The sequence below is a fragment of the Perognathus longimembris genome, chromosome 4 (assembly GCF_023159225.1).
Source record: "Perognathus longimembris pacificus isolate PPM17 chromosome 4, ASM2315922v1, whole genome shotgun sequence".
Taxonomy (NCBI): Eukaryota; Metazoa; Chordata; class Mammalia; order Rodentia; family Heteromyidae; genus Perognathus; species Perognathus longimembris.
Genome location: NC_063164.1, coordinates 44,656,561 through 44,678,227, shown reverse-complemented (window position 1 = coordinate 44,678,227; position 21,667 = coordinate 44,656,561).

The window sequence follows — 21,667 nt, the reverse complement described above, 5'->3', positions numbered from 1 at the left end:
TCATAGAGACACTGTACTGAAAGAATGATGGTCAAAGTTGAAATTCCACGGTTCCCAGGTCCAAGCACTGTGCATGAATTCGGCAACTGATTGTCATAGAGAAAGCATCCCAAATCCTCGTATTTAACATGGACAATTGCTTAGCATAGGCAAAGAATTTGGTTGACTGCCCAGTGACTGCTTTCATTTCTGCAGGAAGTGCTTGTGGAAGTCTCCATTCTACAATTGAGTCACGTATTCTCAGGAGGAAAACAATGTGGAACACTTTACCTAGAACAAATAATTTGCAGTCTGTGAAAACAGAGTCAGCCAGAGCATACATAGCCCTTAACATTAGCATTTTACAGAGTCATTATTCTCCTAAAAATACATTTCACTGGGATCATTTAATTAATGACATTTGTTTTAAGAACAAGCATTAAAAGAACAGTGAAGAAGTAATTAATCCAGGAATGCATGGGCACATTAAACACAGAAAATTTTTCTTCTGTAGGCAGAAGGAATTCTGCAAACATTTTCTTAGCTGTGCCTCTATCAGAGAACAAATGAAAAGAAACTGTGCTTCAACATTTTTATAAAATGAAATTACTTTAGTTAGGTTCCATTTGATCTTTCCCTCCCTTTATTGCTTTTTAAAACTCCAAGTGACAGGTCAAGGAAAAATTTAAAGCATAAAAAAATGTATGTTTCTAGAGAAAGTATAAGAAAGGCAGTGAATTCCCATGCAAGCATCTCAGTTAAAAGGAAGGTTATGTGGAACAATCAGAAATGGTTGGGTTTCTTTGCTTTTGTTCAAACCTATTACAAGAAGATAATGTTTATTCTGCCCCTTCATGGAATCCTGTGTAAAACCACAACTTCAGTGGTGACACACAGATAATGAAAATATCCTAGCTGTTTCAGGGCACACATCAGTTTTGTTTTCATAATTAATATTTTCAATCAGGTGTAATAATTAACACTCCAAATTTAACTTTCAGTTAATTTCTTCCCTCTTGGGTCTATTCAGGTTGGTTGTTTTATCATGGGAAATGAGGGGGAAATACTTAATGATATGTTACCATCCCTTTTAGAAATTCCACACTCTTATTTTTCTAATAGAGTTTCTGATTCTTCCATGGTTGGTATATTGACTGAGGTAGAGGTGTGATAAAATTAGAGAGGCAGAAGGACTTTATTTGAATAAACCATTCAAGATGAATTCTTGGATTTAAGAATTCCAAGCACTAAGATGTTCGGTGGCACAACTCCCTGAGCACAACAGTGATTTCTGTCATTTATTTCTTCTGTAGATTCCCTGGAGAAGCTTCCCTTTGGGGAGCTCCATTTGATAGTAAGGTCCCTATAATATCCTCAGAATCCTCAAATATCTTTCTGTTTAAGGTCTCTTGTCTACATCACAGGAGCATCTTTTCTATGTTTGTAGAAGTTCCTTATGGGGTCCATACAAATACTCATCTCTACTTCCCAAAGAAATATGGAATTACAGACCCATCCTTTTATACTCCATTCTGGAGCACTTTGCCTGCCCAGGTTTGTGTCCTTAATTTCTTACACAATCAACCTACTGTGTCTCCTCATGCCCACACTGAAGCTTTATTATGCAACAAACCTTTCTAAAGATATCTGAGAAGTCCAACTTCCTAGGGATGAAGTGGGAAACAGCTCGTACATCTTCCTCTTATTAGGGGCATGCCAGAGAATGTGAACTCCCAATAAAATCCTTTCTTTCCAACTTCTCTCTCAAATACTCCAACCCTTTATATGTTAAATGTATATAGCATTTGCAATCACGGAATTACTTTGGGTTACTTCCTTTGAAGTAATGCATGTTTGTTATACTTCTGTTATGGTGAATATTTACTATTTGGGGTCTTATCCCTCAAATGCAATCAAACAGCCTGTTTCAACATCCTATGTCACCTGGTTTGCATTAATGAGTAGAATTCAGTTTCATGTGTAAATAGCCAACAGATTCTGGGAATTGTATGTAGCTTTTTTGTTCATGGAAATAGTAGCTTATCTCACTCCATCAGGAACATTTTGAAGATGATGTAGTTCTTTGTGGTATTATCACATGTTGTTTCCTGAGACTTCTTTTAGTTTTTCAGATATTTTCATCTTTATTTATGTACTTATTTTCAAAGGCTTTTACTTATTAAATGTATATTTAAGTCAATTTAAAAATAAATCCATGATTTCTGGACAACATTCTTCTTTTTATATTTGTTGGGACTTTCACCCATCATTTACTTATTCTTCTATACCTCAACAATAACTTTTAGGGAGCCCCTAAAACACTGAACCTGAAAGTACTTTTCCTTCTCTCTCTTCTTCATGCCCTCCCTCCTTTTCCTTCTTTTATCATGATCATAAGTACTAAAGAGCTCTTATGTGCTGGACATAGTACTAAGAGCTTATTCTTCTCCCATTCTATCAAATGCATCACACAGACAAAGACACAGACACACAGACAGACAGATGCACACACACACACACACACACACACCATACACACAGACACAGACACAGATACACACACACGCACACACACACAGCTTTCCTTGATCTTTCACTTCTCCTTTATCTCTCTCCTTTTATTTTTTCTTTATTTGTATTTATTGTATGCTTCCAATTCCATAGACCTGTTTTCCTTCTTTACTATCTTTTTTTTTTTTTTTTTTACTTTTTCTTCTGTGTAAACTCATTTACTGGCACATGAACAGCCTATCTCCCCACAGTGGAGATAATTTCCACATGCTCGTTAAACTCCTACCTGCACTGATGTAATTGTGATCTCTGTTGGCATTTTGAAGGCTCTGCGCACCTACTGTGTGTAATGCCAAAGACTAGTGCTAAATCCTGAATTTCAGCATTACTTTTTGCATATTAAAGCAAATGTAGTTCAGATTCAATTCTCTTTGCAAGCCAATGCCACCATCTTAAGCTGAATTTTTAACCTGAACATGCATGCCAACCACATCATTGTAAGAAATTAATGTGACATTTAAGAACAAAACAATCCTTCAACTCATAACCCTTTCAAATTTATTGGCACATCTCTCTGCTTTTTTACAGCCAAATTTCTTCTGAGTCTTGTTCAAACTGTACCTTCTCTCCCATTGACTCTTGCATACTTCCTAAACTTGGCTTTTTTTCTTTTATACGATCATCTACTTACTACTCTTCTATGCCAAGGGCCTGATTGCTAAACCTTCTGAGTTCTTTATTCTGTGTACTGTTTGTCTTGTTGGCAATATTTGACACTATTTGATACTCCTATCTCATAGAAAAAGTATCCTTTCTCTTACTATTCATTCCTTTCTTTTCCTTGTGTTGTCTGGTCCCATTTTAATGCTCTCTCTCTCTCTCGCTATCTTTTTTTGAGGTCTCACTCATTGTTTTAAATCAATTCCTCAAAAATCTGAGCTTTTTTTTTTAAGGATTCTTTTTATGATTATCCAGCTTTTCCTCCCACACTAAACTTTCTAACTATGCATTGTCATTCCAAAACTTCAGTCATCATCTATAATCTTCCCTACTGTTCCTTTAGATATTCAACAAAAGATTTGAACATAATGGACACCGGGTTCAATTAAAATGTCTTTCTTAAAATTTGGAGTTAACACGAAGAGCTGTGAGCTATTTTCTTTTTACATATTTTAACTAGAACTTGCACATGTTGGATTTGTCAGGCAGTGTCTTCTGCCATACTCAAAAAGAAGCCAAGAATAAATCTCAAAAGCAAAGTCAGAAAGAAAAAATGTGTATACACAGAAAAGAGCAGAGTTACAACCTTTCTGAAAGAGCTGGGTGCCAGTGAGTCATACTTGTAGTCCTAGCTACTCAGAAGGCTGATACCTGAGGATTATGGTTCAAAGTCAGCCTGAGAAGAGAAGTCCATGAGATTCTTATCTCCAATTAAGCACTCTGAGAAAGCTGGAAGTGGAGCTGTGGCTCAAATGGTAGAATGAGCACTAGCCTTGAGCAAAAGAGTTCTGGGATAGGGCCCAGGAACCCCTGAGTTCAAGTCCAGGAACCCCTGTGATAAAAGCTCAGGATCAGGGCACAGGTGCACACACACATGCATGAGCACACACACACACACACACACACACACACACACACACATCTTACTGGAAGGAAAAAAGTTAACACCATAATGAAAGAACTGCAGGGAAAAAAAGAGGTGAGCAGAAGGCAGGTAGGGAGAAAAGAAAAGGGGAGGGGAATTGCAGGATAGGAGACTGCTGATAGCTTTCTCATTTCTGGCCTCAATCCCTCAGGAGGCTCAGCCAGTTTTTCAGCTTGTCTGATTTATCTTCAAGTCTATAATTTCATGCAATGGTTCAGAGCTCTCCGGCCGGTGTGTTGAGCTGGTATGCTGCAGATGTGTGCTGTGACAGTGACCCCTGGAGCCCTAGGGCAGCTGGAATTCCCAAGCTGATTGCCTCCTGCCACAAACAGCCTGGTATGCATCCCCCAGGGTGCTGTATAAATATTATCATTTCCCTTCTGTTCCAGGATATGAAAAGCTTGAAAAACACTGTAATATATAGCCAATAAATCTCTCCTTTTTACGCAAGACAGCTCAAGATTCTTTTCTTTGCCTCTGAGAGCTTTGACCAAGACATCTTTCTGAGTGTAGATTTGATTGGAGCTGTTGCTTTTATGTTAAATTACAGTGTTTCTAATGTCATGTGGGTTTATTTAGTTGATTTCTTGATGGAGCACATGAAGCCTGGTATACTCAGACCCTCTTATTTTGTAGGAGCTTTTTTCCCCAGTAAAATAGAATATACTATACTTCCTCCATTTGTCAGTCTTGATGCACATGTGATCACATGCTTGTTTAATACCAATTGAATCAGAATTTACTTTTCCATTCAATTTTTCTGAATGAAAACCACATTTTAGAGAATTTCCCATGTTGTGACCTAATTCTTCTCTCAAAGAAGAGTCAATGTTTTCCTCCTTTATTATTGTATTCCCAAAATTCCAGTATATAGCCAGTGAACAATCAAAATGTAATCAGGAAACAACATTCACAATAATCATTCAATTGATTCTCCATTCCCTTACAAAAGCATTCTAAGCCTTTGCCATATTTTTCAGGGGTTCTTCTCATTTCCACCATTCCTATAATCTTTCCTGCCAACTGAGGATCTGAGCTTCTGCTATACATTCTTCTTTCTTACCCTACTATCCTATACCCAATAACCTAAGGTAGGATCACATTCTCCTGCAAGCTCTGAGCCTGAGATATCCAGTTGGTGTTCAGGGCTAATCCCCTTCCTCCCTCTGTCAATCCATTTTACTATGACCTCTTTTTTAGGACAGTCGTTGGGTTTCTGTCTTTAAATTTTTATTCTACCTGCCCCCAGCAACTATACTCATGTCTAATAAGCTCAGATTCTTTTGAAAAAATTCCTATGCACTAATATTCTTTTGTCAAGTAGTTCCTTCTGTGTGGCAATAAGTGTTTACCTTAGGTCTTTTTAATTTTTAAATTATCTTAAATAGTTGTAAAAGAAGGTAGCTCTTAATAAAGCAGTTTATGAATACAATGTATCTTGATCAGTCTTAAGGTCTTATCTATGCATATAAAAATTTAACCATCAAGATCCATTTAGACTACCATTTTATGCATGAAATATTTCTTAGTATCTCAGTTGAATACAGTCACTTTATAATAAGTTTATTGCATCAGTCATTGAAATTTATTCCACTTTCTACTTACGTATACATGACTCTCAATACCTACCCACTGAAGCTCAAACTCAATGTTCTTAACATTATAATGTAACTTTGTGAAGATATAGACTATCTTACTAGTTTTTCTATTTTTCACTATTAGTACTAAGTAAAAAAGTAAGGTGATATATATGTAATAAAATAACAATATTCAATATCCATTGTTTACTATGATCTCATTTTTAAACTATCTTGCTAAATTGTGTGATTACTACTGTAATTATTATTATTCCCAGTACATTATAGAAAACAGGAAAGGTAAAATGGCATCATTTGTCAAAATGCAGATATGAATTTGAGTGTTGACCATCAGCTGACAGATATTGGAAGTTATTTACTTTTTCTGAGTCTCATCTATGGTGATGGCCTACATCACAAAGTGATTATACATTTTTAAGGAACTAGTAGTGTCTGTCATGTATACATTACTTAGCACTAATTCCCCTTTTCTTTCTTCTCTTTTGTACTGTCGGTACTCAGTTAAAGTGTTGAAATTACTTGGATAACTTTATATATGGTTATTACCACAATAGCGTTACAAAGTATGTTGCTCTCACATAGCTTCTAAATTACTAATCTAGTCCTGAAACATGGTTGTCCATAAGTCACTTCTAGATAGATATTGAACCTTCCCAGGAAATTCAGAGTTTTGGAATAAATAGAATAGACCATCTAACATCAACTTATTCTCTTTCTTTCTTTCTTTCTTTCTTTCTTTCTTTCTTTCTTTCTTTCTTTCTTTCTTTCTTTCTTTCTTCCTTCCTTCCTTCCTCTCCTCTCTCTCTCTCTCTCTCTCTCTCTCTCTCTCTCTCTCTCTCTCTCTCTCTCTCTCTCTCTCCACCTATTTTTTCTTCCTCTCTTTCTGTCTGCTTTTTGTCTCAGTATCAGGGGCCTCAAATTCTGGCTTTCTTTCACATGGCTCACACTCTGCCCCTTGAACCACTCTTCCAGTTTAGCATTTTGTTGGTTCATTAGAGATGGACTCTTGTGAACTTTTCTCCCTGGGTTGGCTTTGGACTGTAATCCTCCATGTTTTAGACTCCTGAGTTACTAAGATTACAGGTATGAACTACCAGCAACCATCTTGATCTTTTTTTTTTTCTTTAACTAATCAGAAACTACACTAATGACAGAAGCCAAAAACAAACAAAATGTTGTATAGAAAACATGAAGTATTTCTAACTTGATTATGATTTAGTTGCTGTGGATGTATCAAAATTATTAAAAATATACTCGAGGAAAATGCCTACTTGTTAAGCCAATGGATGAATGGTGTTGGTTAGGGGTTGAACAAGGCACCAAAGAAACAGCTTACCTCTCTTCCAAAAATATAAGGAGCTTCAATGGGAAAACCCAAAGCCTTGCGGGCTAGAAAACTCTGAATTCTTCCTCATCTTTGGAAGTTGATGGAGGACTCAGTTTCTCTCCATGTGGAACTTGCTATATGGTTTTCCCTCATGCGCAGACATGGATTTTGCTTACAGGGTATCTGCTGGATTCCAAAGGTAGCTGAAGAGAAAGAGAAAATAGGAAAGAGACAGAGAGACACAGAGAAAAAAGAGACAGAGATAGACAGAGACAGAGAAACAAAGACAAGTAAAGATGGAGAGATAGAGAGAGAGAGAGACAGAGAAAGAAGAAAGGCCATCAATTTTACCTCTTGATTGAGGTGTTAATGTCATACTGCGAGAATATTTTGCTGCCTGATATACACCTTGGTGCAGTTGGCTCTGAAAAATGCACTCTGCCACAGAAGGGATGCTTGCACACATGGAAGTACGTATAATGTCTCATTCCTAAGATAATCAAACCTGTACTTTAAGTTGAATTTTCAAGTCATAAAATGATTTTTAGTAGTACCTTAGACTAATTTTTATCTTAAGGCTGACATTTTAATCTAATAGTTATTGTAAGTACAATAAAAATGGCAAGATTTCATTTTAGGAGTAGTCAAGGAGATAGAAAAGAGGAATAGATTCTTGTGGTTTTTGAATCATTATGAATTAGGAACTTTAAAAAGTGATATTGCTTCTTTCCCCAAAGTTGTCTCTAATCCCAATATTTCCTTCACTAAGAATATATTTTCTTCTTTGGAGTATTTTTTATTATTAAATAGAACAAAAACCTGAAGTGTCTCATCTTTTGGCACTAGGTATGACATCTTTCTTCTTAACCGAAATATTGCTTTACAGCTTTAAATTAAATGTCAAAGATAGCACATTTCTAAAATGTCTTTCCGAAGGCCAGAGTAGAAAAATCTACTCCTAGTAGAATTACAAACTCAGATTCTGGTCTAGACAAGGAGAGAGTTAGATTTATATATATTCCATTTAGCAACTTTATTTCTTCCATCACAATCTGAATTTCCCTTTTTTCATCTCATGCCTGAAATATATTATTTTCTTGGACTAGAGATTTAACAGAGGTTGTTAACCTCCCAACCAAGTACTCTTCCATTTGACCTACAATCCCAGTCCCCTTTTTGAAATTTAAGATAGCATCTTACTAACTTTGCCAAGGTTGATGCTGAACTTGCCATGTTCACATTCATGTCTGAAATATCTTTAAGCATTATTCAATTCAGAATTAGAGTTGCTATTTTAAATCTTAAGAGCTTTGAATCACAGTGGCTTAAATTCATAGAATCCAGGTGTCAGTGGTCCTCATCTATAATCCAAGCTACTAAAGAAGCTGAGATCTGAAGATCATGGTTTGAAGCCAGCCAGGGCAGGAAACCACTTGAGACTCTTATCTCCAACAAACTACTCAAAAAAGCCAGAAGTGTTTTGGCTCAAGTGGTAGAGCACTAGTCTTGAGCACAGATAGGCACAGGGACAGCTCAAACCCCAGGACCAGCAAAAAAATAAATAAATAAAGAATATCTGGAGAAACATGTAAAGTACTCTTTCTTCAATGCCAACTTGGGGAGGGGAAGTCAAGGGAACTATACATATTAGGATTGAAGAGAATATGCATATTAAGAAAGAGGACCTAATGCCAAGCTTCTTCTAGTTCTCTCTGTGGACAAGAACCATTATATATCTGGCCCTGGACCATTATACATCTGGCCCTGGTTTGGATATAGAGAGGAATTATAATATTAGACAGGAATATGAGAACCATTAAGTAATGGACAGAGTAGAAGAAACACTATACAACCATGTAATGTCTCACTAAAGAAAATAACAAATGATGCTAGCATGTGATCATCTAGCCTAGCATGCAGAATTCAGAAGCTTAAGAACTCTTGACATGAGAAATAAAAGTACATTGAAACCAAGCCCTGTAAAGGCAAGTATCAATAGCAATAAGTCTGTGTAGAATGGACCCAGGGTTTCAATCATTTTTAAAGTGCAACTTCAAATCGAGATAAGGATGTTGGGTAACAGGATTCACTTTTGAATGCCAAAGAATGACAAATACATCACTGTATTTCTGAAATTCTTAGGTTTCTATGACCTAAGAGAATGATGATATTATAAATGATTTATGACATATTTTTGTCATGAAATTTATTGCATAGTAGTCAGAACATTAATCTTCTTGTTTAGCTAAAATCTTCCTTCTTAGCTACAGCCTCTCTATATTCTCAAGACTGAATACTGACAACTGTTCAAGAATATTCATAAGTATTCTTGTAGGTGAGCATAAGCTTGTGTGGGTTATGCTTACAAAAGAAGATGATCTATCTATGAGAAAGTGTATGCAAACTAATTTAGACAATGATCAAAGAGAAAGTATGTGGAAATTATGTTTCACAACTACAAAGCACTAAATAAATACGAATGTAATAATAATTGTATGGAATATTTTTACTTGAAGTGCATGCTGGTTAAAACAATTGTTTCATGGAAAGAGTTGTGCATAACTATCAATAAGCCTTAATTTTAAACAAGGATTTTAGCTTTAGGGGTTTGCTGTTGTTTTTGTTCATGTTTACTATATTGAGGATTGAACTTAGTGCCTTGTGTATGGATAGACAAACACTCTTCCACTGAGCTACAATCAAAGCCTTTTTGGTACGAGCTTTGGGGTTTATTTGACATTGTTTTAAATTTATAAAGATTCTAATGGATGGGGGAGAATGGGAGAAAAAGCTATCTATACCACTCCTATCAATAAATTAAATAACACTTGGCCAATTCCTGGGCCTTAAGCAAAACATGGGCACTTGAGCCAGTCCTACTGTTCCCAAACAGCCCTGTCTATTTCCTCTTCACAGAAGAGAGATATAAATGACATGTTAAAATCCTAGCTTTTCCAAGGTCAATTACCAAGACAACCAGTTCTGCTTCAGTGCAACTGTCTTGTGAGGGGCTGAGTGCTTTGCAAGGGCTTGGTACTCAACATTCTGTGTCTCTAAATACCTTGTATGCAGACCCCCACAAGGACTTGTCAGAGGCCAGGTACACGTATAGAGAGGAGTCAGTGCATTCAGGCCCAGACCACAAAAGCTCATGTGATGTGCATGTTCACCTAGTTGGGCTGCTGATGGGTATACCAGAACTGGGCCTCTCATCCAGAAGTTCCTTATCTTCATCTCCATTTGTAGAAACTTGGCTCTTCTGGATCCAGGGTGGGTGAGAATAACATCCCAAGTCTGTTTTCCTTGTGTGGCTCCTGGGCTTTCAGATGATCCAGAAGTAGAAGTTCTAAAAAATAATTCCAAAGTAAGAAGGGTTCTATACCTGACTTCTCTCTTGGCATGAGTTTTTAACTGACTTCTGAAACTTTCCTGCAAAAGAACAACATGTATTATAAAAAGGATAAACAGGTGCTAAAGGATTTCTTTTCTATTTCCCTATGTCAGTGACTTGATTCATGATTTCCCAACAGTTCTTTTAATATAGACCTTAATGGGTTTTGATCCTAATCAGCTTTTCACAGAGCAATATAAAGACAGGACTATAGGGCCCACATATCACAGAAAAGAGTCTCTTTGTCCCACAGCAATAGGTAGGCAGATATTAGACAGTTACAAGTTTTAAAACATAATAATCATTAAATGTAGCACATCAAGGAAATTATGTAGCAGAACTAATTACTGTTCAGGCACTTCATACTTTTATCAAATGATGGAGACTTCAAGTGATTACCTGCCTTTACTATAGTTGTTTATAGATTTTAAAACAAATTTAGATTTAAAAATAAAATTTAAAACAAATATGTAAAATACCAGCTTAGCTCATACAAGGTTCTATTTACGATCACCCATGCTGCTCCATTGTTGATAGAGAAAAGGACAGTGAAATAAAGAGAATCTAGAAGTAGAATTTCCTGAATTTCAAGCACTAACTTCAATTCTTTGACTTTGTAGCTCTGCAAATAGAGACATGTTATAGAACTCTTAAGAGTTTTGTTTACCTTGTACATATAAGAAAATCTACTCATATTCATTATACTTTATTGAATGAAATTTATGTCCAGAAGAAAAAAGGTTCTTATTATTATATGTAACAAATTTTGGAGGTTGATGTAAAGGGTCTTGACATAGGACATAACAGATGTGTAAGTGTCATGCAAGTTATTGAGGACATATTAATAACATGCATGCTAAACAAACATGATACAGGTCTGCTATGACAGGAATGTCAGTGGTTAGGATGGCATGGCAGGCATGTGGGTGACACCAATGGCAAACTATACATACAGATAACATACATGAGAAGACAGATCTTTGAGGTATATATATGACATAGAATATATTCATTTTAATGCCATGCGTGACAGATATACAACATACAGGGAGTGACACATGTTACATGACATATATAATATGTGAGTGAAACAAGTAACCTTCATGACATGACAGACACATAAATGATATGTATGTCACAATGGACTTATGCATAACACAGATATACCACCCATGCAAGTATATACCTGACACAACACACAAGTGAGTGACATGCCTGACATGACAGACATGTGTGGCAATCATGATATGACAGATATGTGAGTGACATACAGACTTGTGAGTGAAGTTCGTCAATTGACAGACATGTGACATGCATAATGTGGCAAAATTTTGAATGACATACAGGATACAACAAACGTGAGTAATGGAGGGGGTTTTGGTTTAGTACTACTTAGTACCTTCTTTCTACTTCTTAAAAGGCTTCTTTGATTTCATTTGGGTCTTGGAGACAAGGACTGTATGTCATATCCTAAGCAGCTCTAATTTATTTAATCATATAAAATGTATGTTCTCATTTTCAAATAAGTAAAGTGCTCAGAAGGTAGTGTTGGTCATGTTGCATGTACAAGTGCTGAGGCTAAGAGTTGGCATAATTTAAGTGAATAGCCATATTTATATAGTAACAAAGCTAAAGCTTTCTGACAGTCACTCTGACCTTTACTTTAACCTCTATTTTCCCAGTTATAATCAGAAAGTAGACCATAGAACTGCCCTAGAGGGATTCTAAAGATGTACTGTGAGTATCTATCCTTTTAAATAGAAAAACAACTGCAGTTCTGATAGTAAATTTTAGATTTATTTGTTGTTGTTCATACATAATACTATGCATGCAGAAATTTCACCTAAAGCTGTATCAAAGAGTCAATATTTAAAATAGCATAGGGTATTTTAGGTGAAAACCTTAGTTACATGAAAGTGGGAATGTAGTGTACTGAAAATTAACAGTAACAACGCTTGGCCTTGTCTTGTTAATTTTTCCCACTGATCTTATAATATGTGCTAAATAACTCCTTGGATCCTTAGTGTAATTCTGTTGAGAAATGAAGAATGTATAAATGTAGGAACTGAATAAAATGATTTCTTTTTTACCAGTGCTAAGATCCATAATTATAATATTATAATAATGATCTTTACCAATGGCTTAAGGGCTACTGGGGTAAATAAAAATCAACATCTTAAGAAAGCTTTATGGTGTCCCAACAGACATCACTGTAATATCACCTTGAGTTTATATTCTCCAGTGTGAGGTTAATTGATTTAATGAGAATTTATTAACTATCTACAAAATGCACTGCATATTCTCTGAGAGCAGGAGTGGGACATAGTAAAAGGATGTAAGGATCAGTAAGTCATTGTGCCTGACCCAAAGGAGCACTTCCAATTTAGAGGGCAAATGTATACTAACAACTAATTACAGAAGATAAGATCAGTATGACAGTGGCAATGTGCACAGAAGACTATGAGTTCTAAGCAGGAGATAGAATGCTCTGAGGTAAAGCTACTGCAATAGTATAACAACTTTTTGGGTAAATGGTACTATAGACGTGTGGTATGATGGACATGCCACTAACAAGGAAAATTAGGTTCCGCTTTCATTCATTTTATTTTGTGCCTATTTGGGATATAACCTGCAGCAAATGACTGCAATCTTTCCATCTGGAAAAGTACAGTTTGCATTGGGCAGTTAAAGTTCTGTTAAATCTCTACAACCTGATGACTCTGGCAGAATGGCTAATTTATAAACAACTCTAAAGGCTAGGATGGCCAATATCATCTTTCTGAGCTATTCTCTACATTCAAGACGGAACCAGGGTACAGAATTCTCTGGAAGGAAGAAAACTGTGCTCCCACAGCACGAGGCAGATAACAAAGTGATGAAGTCCTTCTTCACACCCTTTTATATTGATATCCAATTCCATCCACAAGGGCCCAAATCCTCATGATTGAGTCACTTTTAAAAGTACCCATATCTTAAACACTCTGACCATTACAAATTTTGAAGGGGACACAAATGAATCAAACTCTAATTACCTATATGACATTGGATCTTTGTGATAAAGGAATCAAACTCTAATTACCTATATGACATTGGATCTTTGTGATAAAGTAAAAAAAATTATGTGGAATTAAAGCATGCTCTGTTTGAAAGTTGTTTTTGAGGGCCATGTTTATTTCTATGTTGTTTTTTTTTTTTTTTTTTACCTAGGCATGGCCTTAAGATACATCCCATCTACTGAAAACAAAATAGAGTGTTTTGTTTTCTCAGTATAGCATATTAACCTTTCTAGTTTTCACTTCCTCCTTTCTCCCTAGAGTGACTAAATCACAGCATCAAGAATCTAAGTGTCACAACTAGGATAGAAGAGAAGGGAGCTATGAAACACTTTAATATGTAATGTCTTCCTCAACAGTAGAGTCCTATATCACCTACTTCCAAACTGTTCTGCAGGTATTAGCATGTAATCTGGTTTCCCTTACAGTAGGTAAACTAGATGTTAACTGATACATATCCTTCACTTTGGCCTTGCTAAATAGTATTGGAATGAATTTAGAAACTAGTGTAAATTATACTTCAACATGATATTGTTCTATATAGTAATAATGAATGTAAATACATATATAGGTTGAGAATGTGAAGATGTACATTTATATATCTATATGTGAGTATATATATGTATATACATATATATGTATATATATACATAAGGATGTACATTTCCATCCAATCAGATATTTAAGCAAGACAACTAGGAGTTTCTCATGACAATTTCTGCTTCTACATATTTTGTTTTTTATTTTCTCTTCCCAAGGCACTTATTTACCTTCTTTGTTTCTTTCTTTACTCATTTGTGAAATGTCCATAATACTAGTAAGATGAGGGTAAGCAGACAGATTGAAACTTGAGAACAGCCACAATATCATATCCATCCATACACATTTTACCAAACACCTTGTTTTTACAATTGTTCTGATATAACCATTGTCCATAACTAATGCTGGTTGTGGCATAGTGACCAACAGTTTCTCACCAAGCATTTCTCTAATGCTAAAAGATAGCCAACCATCTCACATATACCTCATGATAGCTGCAGTTCCATGCATGTACCTCCGTCAAAATACCATCTGGGTTCTGATGCCACTCCTCTTCCTGTCAGAGACTCAGTCTAGTAGGGAAGTGTCTTCCTACTTGTAAGAAATCTTGTAAGTATACACATATTTTAGCATAATTATTGAACTGTATCCATAGAAGTGCCTAACACCCAGATGACTTAACTTAAAATGGAATTCTAGTTGTGGTTATTCAAAAACCAAGGGCACTGGTGGTTCACACCTGCATTGCTAGTCAGGAAGCTGAAATCTAAGGATCATGGTTGAAGAACACCAGGTCAGGAAAGTCTGTGAGACTCTTATTTCCAATAAACTACTCAGTAAAAAAAGCCAAAGTAATGCTGGGGCCAAAGTGGTAGAGCCCTAGCCTTGGGTAAAAGAAGCTCAGGGACAGTGCCCAGGTCTTGAGTTCAAGCCCAAAGACCTGAAACAAAACAAAACAAACAAAAAAAATCCAAGAAAGCCTAGATGATCAGTAATAGAAATAATAGGAGATTCTTTTGGAATTTTTGAAATAATAATTCACTCTTTATGGAGTGAAAACTGCCACATGCTCTCAGCACTGATTTATTTTATGTCTTAAGGAGATGGGTTATGTCTGTGTTTGTCATTGTGTCCAATGTGCCTTTTCAAACATTGTACCATTAATTTAGAATTTTGTCACATCTTCCCACTGATCTGTCTGGCAAAAGCCCATTTGTCTTTAGAAATCTCACTCAGGTGTCACTTCTTTTAGGAGTCTTTTTATAGATTCTACCAGAAAGAATTAAATCTCCCTCCTTCATTACCCTTATAAATAATGCACTTCTGTATTGCTTCCCTTTCCACACTCTGCCTTATTTATATTTCCTGTTATACTATGAGTCTCTTAGTTATATTTATGCCCAACTCTTTTTTACCCAGCACAGAACCTATAGAAGGGGCTTGATAAGTATGTGCTGAATGAATATATGTCTAGCAAAAATGCATTGGATACTAGCTCCATCGCAGCTACACCAGCACAGTAGACACACTGAACAGTATAGAAATATTCACAAAAATAGAGTAGCAATAACAACCTGTTGTAATTACTAAATAGCGAAGCTGTTTGCGAAGACATATAGGATGAATGAATTCCCCAGGTCCAGTTATTTGAAACCATATGTTTCCACCTTAAAAGTAATGGCATATTCTGAAAGCAATTGGTGTTAACGGAAAAATGGCAAAAAAAAAAATAAGTTTCTGTTACAGCATGAACTCCAATTGTTCTTGGGCTGTATAATGTTAAATGAATCAAAATGTGATAGTTATCATACAAACTTATGATATGCCTAAATCTTTTGTTCTAGTGTGGCTATTTAGAAAGGCCTCAAAATAGCCTACTTTTAGCCAATTATGATGTTATATCCATTATCTCAGAATTTGTGAGACTGGTACAAGAGGATTGTGGGTGTGAAGCCTGCCTGGGCTACAAAGTGAATTCTAGACCAGCCTCGTCTATATGGTGAGACCCTGTCTAAAAACAAACAATAAAATAAACAAAATATTTTATTTTAAAAGACTTTACTCTTGGAAAAATGCTACATCTTGAAATTAGGCACTTAATAGTAAGCGCTCAATGGTCATGTAACCTGATGATAGGGGTGTCAAGCTTTGCCTTTCTTCTCATCAAACTCCAAGTACATCACTGATCTGAGTTTTCTTGCCATTTCTTAATATATCTTTAGCAAAGAAACTAATTAAATAAGGTATAGAGAATGTAGCTAGCTAGTTCTTATGAGTTCATTAACAATTACATGTGTATATATTTAAAATGAAGTATAAGTGATGTTACTATGGGTAAACATAGGTATAACTAAAAGCCTTTGAGTCAACATTAGAGGGCAGTAATAAATACCTTAGTTATTATTTTTAAGTTAGTCTACTCAAGATATCAATATTCCGTATAACATAATTTCATGTTCTGGTTCTCATTAAACAGGTTTATTTCAGAGGTAAAAAGTTCTCAGCAGGTTTGGGATGGCCAAATGTTGTTCCTGATCATTACTATATCTACTTTTTTAATTTCATACTTATTGTATATCTCAAAATTAGGTGTTGAGGTATTTTATAAAGATGAATAAAAGAAAAACTTAAGGAAAGTTACTATTTTGATTTTAAATATATAGGGAATGCAGTCAAATAATTAAAAGGAAACATTCTGAAAAATAAAAGATTCCTCATAGTTAACTTGTTTATTGTTTGTTTTGATTTAAATTTCATCCTGAACAGGTGTATGTGCATGGGTCTCTAGTACTTTGCAAACCATTAGATGAATGAGTTAATCAGGTGAACATGGAGGAAGAGGCTATATAAAGTTAGATCCTATAAGTAAATTACCATTTTGATTTCTTGTTTTTCATTTTCTCCATAATGGCATTAATTTATGCAAATAAGCATAAGGGCATCTGATGGTATTATATTATTGGGAAAATAATAAGCAGTTTTCACTAGTAGAGCCCATTAAAGAAATTGAATTATAGCCACAAAACATGGCTGATTACTGTATTAAATCACTTACCATAATGAAAAGATCTTTAATATGACAGTACTTAACTAGAATGGTTTCCATTGCTTGATTTTGAAATTGTATTCAAAATAAAAATTTTAACTTGCCATTTAGTTATCTCAGTAAGTTCTCTCCCCAAACTTTTCAAGGTATTTTAGAAGATGATTAACAGTAGCATTCTAGTAAGACTGTAATGTGGCATTAGGATAAGGCATTAATCAATAAAACTGATACTGTTCCCCTTCATCTTAAAATAGTTTTATATCCAATGTGCTAAGGTCTGTTCCGAAAGTCATTTAAGGCCAAAGTTTGTAAGACTGAAAGATAAGCAAAAAATAAATTTTAATAAAGAAAGACAAGTGTAGAAAGTCAAATGAGGTATATTATATTATCTTTCCCAGGAAGTTCTAACTAGAGCGTCTTACAAGAACAGTAGATTCATGATTTGCAATCAGTTGGTTATTTTACAGTCTTCTCATAGTTAGGAAGTGGATGTGATACACAAAGCCAATCAAAAATATGGTGGAGTTTTATTTCAAAAAATCATCTCTATAATACAATCAAGAGGGTAAAGTTTATTAATTTTTGCAAAGAACAAATACTCAAGAGGATGTTTGTAAAGTGATGGTACTTTTCATTTGTAAAGAGACTCATGACTGCATCCATGTTCATCAGAGCAATGGGAAGAGAAGGGAACTGCCATATGTGTAAGAAAGATAAGAGTACACTTGTAGTGAATTATAATAGCTGTTAGGCAGGCATGATCATTTAGAAAACTCAAGGAAATGGAAAGACTTGGAAAAAATTATACTAAGCAAACTAATTCAGACCCAAAGAAACATAAGCTGCATCTTTTCCCTCATCTGTAGTAATTGGAATGTGCTTTTAAATGTACAAATAAACCCAATGGATAGTAAAAGACAAATATATCTAGATATGATTAATTACACAACAGTCTAAACATTCATACAGTGGGAACAAAGGAGAATGTTCTTAGGAGAATACCAAAAGTGATCAATAGCTATGTACAAAAGATCATCTAAAATAATGCTTATCAAAATGAACTCCAAGAAATAGAAGTAAATGAATGATTATACTGTTTGTGGCTCTTTTTTCACCAGATTGATTTATTCCCTTCTGTGGCTATTTTTAATTTCTGTTCCCTATGTCTTGTATGTAAGTTTATTTGATTTGGGAAGGGTAAAAGGAAGCACTGAAATGGTGGGACAAAGGGAGAACCAATTTGGCAGTGAAACACTAGACACTATGCTGAAAATGAACTATACAACTTTGGGGGAAGGGAAGTCTAGAGGGAAAAAGTGGAAGAGACTGAGGGAAGAAATGTACTCATAACCTGACTTGTGTAACTGTAACCCCCTTTACAGCTTTACAATGGAATAAAATTTAAAAGAAACAGGATGCAAATTATAACATGTTTAAAAAGAAGCAATAGCAAGAGGAATTTTATAAAATTAAAGGAAAAAAGAAAGCTCAGAGTCCATGTTTTTTGGGGTCTGGCTCACTTCACTTAGTATAATTTTTTCCAAGTCCTTCCAATTCCTTACGAATGGGGCAATGTCATTCTTTCTGATAGAGGCATAACATTACATTGTGATATGTACCACATTTTCCTGATCTACACTTCTACTGAGGGGCATCTGGGTTGGTTCCATATTCTAGCTATGACAAATTGTGCTGCGATGAACATTGTTGTGCTGGTGGCTTTAGTGTGTTCTTGTTTGTGGTCTTTTGGGTAGATGCCCAAAAGTGGGGCTGCTGGGTCATAGCCGATCTCTACGTTTAGCCTTCTGAGGAATCTTCATACCATTCTCCAGAGTGGCTGAACCAGCTTACATTCCCACCAACAATGAAGTAAGGTTCCCTTTTGGCCACATCCCCTCCAACTTTGTTATTGTTAGTTTTCTTGATATAGGACATTCTTACTGGGGTGAGATGGAATCTCAAAGAAACATGGACTCTATGGTCTCCCTCATAGGCAATAATTAGCACAGGTTTAGGCAAGTCACAGCAGAGGATCACAAGAGCCCAATAGCTATACTGTTTATGAACACATAAAAGGATGCTAAGTGAAATGAACTCCAGGTTATGGAAACGATTGTTATGCCACTGTTGTAACTACTTTCAACGTGCTATGTGTAACCGTAGCTTCTATTATTGATGATCTTGTATCCCCTTCCTGTGGTTGTACCTGCACTATCTCTGTATCTTATCTGAGTACATTGGAAACCGTGTATACTGGTATTAGAACTAGGAAACTGAAAGGGAATACTAAAATCGAGAGACACGGTAAAAAAGACAAATGACTACAAAAGCAATACTTGCAAAACTGTTTGGTGTAAATGAACTGAACAACTCTGGGGGTGGGGGGGAGAAGGAAAGGGGGAGTGGGGAGAGGGGAATGAGGGAGGAGGTAACAAACAGTAAAAGAAATGTATCCAATGCCTAACGTATGAAACTAACCTCTCTGTACATCAGTTTGAAAAAAAAAGAAAAGAAAAATAAGAAAGCTCAGGAGTGTTGGAGAAAAGAGACTAGAGCTTTCTTTTTCAAGGGCTCATAAGAAACACTGATTTTAGAGTAGACAACTGAGAAAACTGTTCTGAGACACATGAAAAATTACATTTGCTGAAATTTTGAATAACCCAGCAAAGAAAAATCTATCTGCAACAAAAGTGAGAGAGGCAGATGAACAGGAAGAGGGCAAGAAAGCCCAAACAATTGCTCCAGATACTCAGTCCCCCACACTTGGATAAAGGGAGTTTGGTTTATCTCATCAACAAAACTCCAGAGAGATTAACTGTACTGGCCAGACAAAAGTGGATTAAATAAATGTCTGGAATTAAATAAAATTTACTTTAATCTCTACTGCCCTTAAGTCCATACTGCTCAATAGGTAATTGGAACTTACAGGACACATGCATATGGAAGAGATGAGATATCATAAAAGCAAAATGAGAAATGACACATACATGAAATTATTAGATTATTAGATGAAATTATTAGATTAAAGGTTCACTGTGATAAATTGTGGAATTGTCTTTAGAAAAAGTTTATTAGTATGAATATGTTCAGAGTCTGGACTGAAAAATATAAGACTTCAAATAATATTTAAAAGGAAAACAATGCTGACTGGGCACTAGTGGCTAATGCCTGTAATCTTAGAGAGTCAGGAGGCTGAGATTTGAGGGTTGTATTTGAAGCCAACCCCAGGCAGGAACATCTGCAAAACTCTTCTCTACCATTAGTCACCAAAAGTCCAGAAGGAGAGCTGTGGCTCAAGTGATAGAGCACCAGTCTTGAGCAAAAAAGTTAAGGGATAGTAGTCAGGCCCAAAGTCAAAGCCTCAGGACCAGCATACACACACACACACACACACACACACACACACACACACACACACACACACACAGTACATTTTCCCATAAAAAATACAAATATGATGTAAAAATGTTTAATTGAATCTACAAAATGAATAATCAGACTTTCCTATTAGTACTACAATAGCTAAAAGGATAATAAGTGACTATTGTCAATAACATTACTCAATAAATTTGATTGCTTCAATAAAAAAGAAAAATTATTTGAAAAATACAACTAAAAACTTAAAATCAGAAATTGTACCATTTGTAAAAAAAAAAAAAAAAAAAAAAAAAAGGGAAGGCCTGAAAATATTAGGTTAAGTGAAGTACCAGAAAGTACCAGAAAGACAAAGTACCAGAGAGACAAAGGATGCATGTTTTCCCTTATAAGTGGAATCTAGAATTAGCTTACAAGCAAATGAGTAAATACATTGGAGGATGGATATGCATGTGTATAATATGCGTTAACAAAAATATGTGGATTCAAGGGAGATCTCATAGTGTAATTCCTTACAAAGTCAATGTCAAAGTTCGGGAAAATAAAACACAAGAAAGCAGGATGGGATGAGGTAAAGAGGAAAAGGTTAGACAAATGAAGAGAAGGAGACATTTAGTAAACTATTCAATGTATGTCCTACAAAATTAAGAAGAGTGAAGGAAAGGGTAGATAGGGGAGGGATGCTGAGGATGTTGAAGGGGTGAAATTGATCAAGGCACATTATACTCATAAACTGCTTTGCTAAATGACAATTCCTTTGTGCAGCTTCTTAAAGATAACAAAAAATAAATATGACTGTTTTTCCCCACCTATACTAACCATCTTTTAAAATATATTATCAAAACGTTATTTTTTAAACAATTGAACTCAGAGCTTTGTCCTTGCTATATAGGTGCTCTACCACTTGAGCCATGCACCTAGTCTTTTAATTTTGCTTATTTTTGAGATAGGGTCTCAGTTGTTGTCCAGGCTAGCCTAGGATATCATCCTCCTATTTACATTTCCTGTCATGCTCAAATGACAAGTGTGTACCACCACATTAAGCTCCTTCTGTTGAATGGGGTCTCATTTGCTTTTTCTACCTAGGCTGGCCTAGAACCATGATTCTCCCCATTTCAGCTTCTAGAATACCTACTTTCACAAGTCTAGACCACTAGCACCTGAACAAAAAAATAAATCTGTAATTTTAAATTTCCACTGAA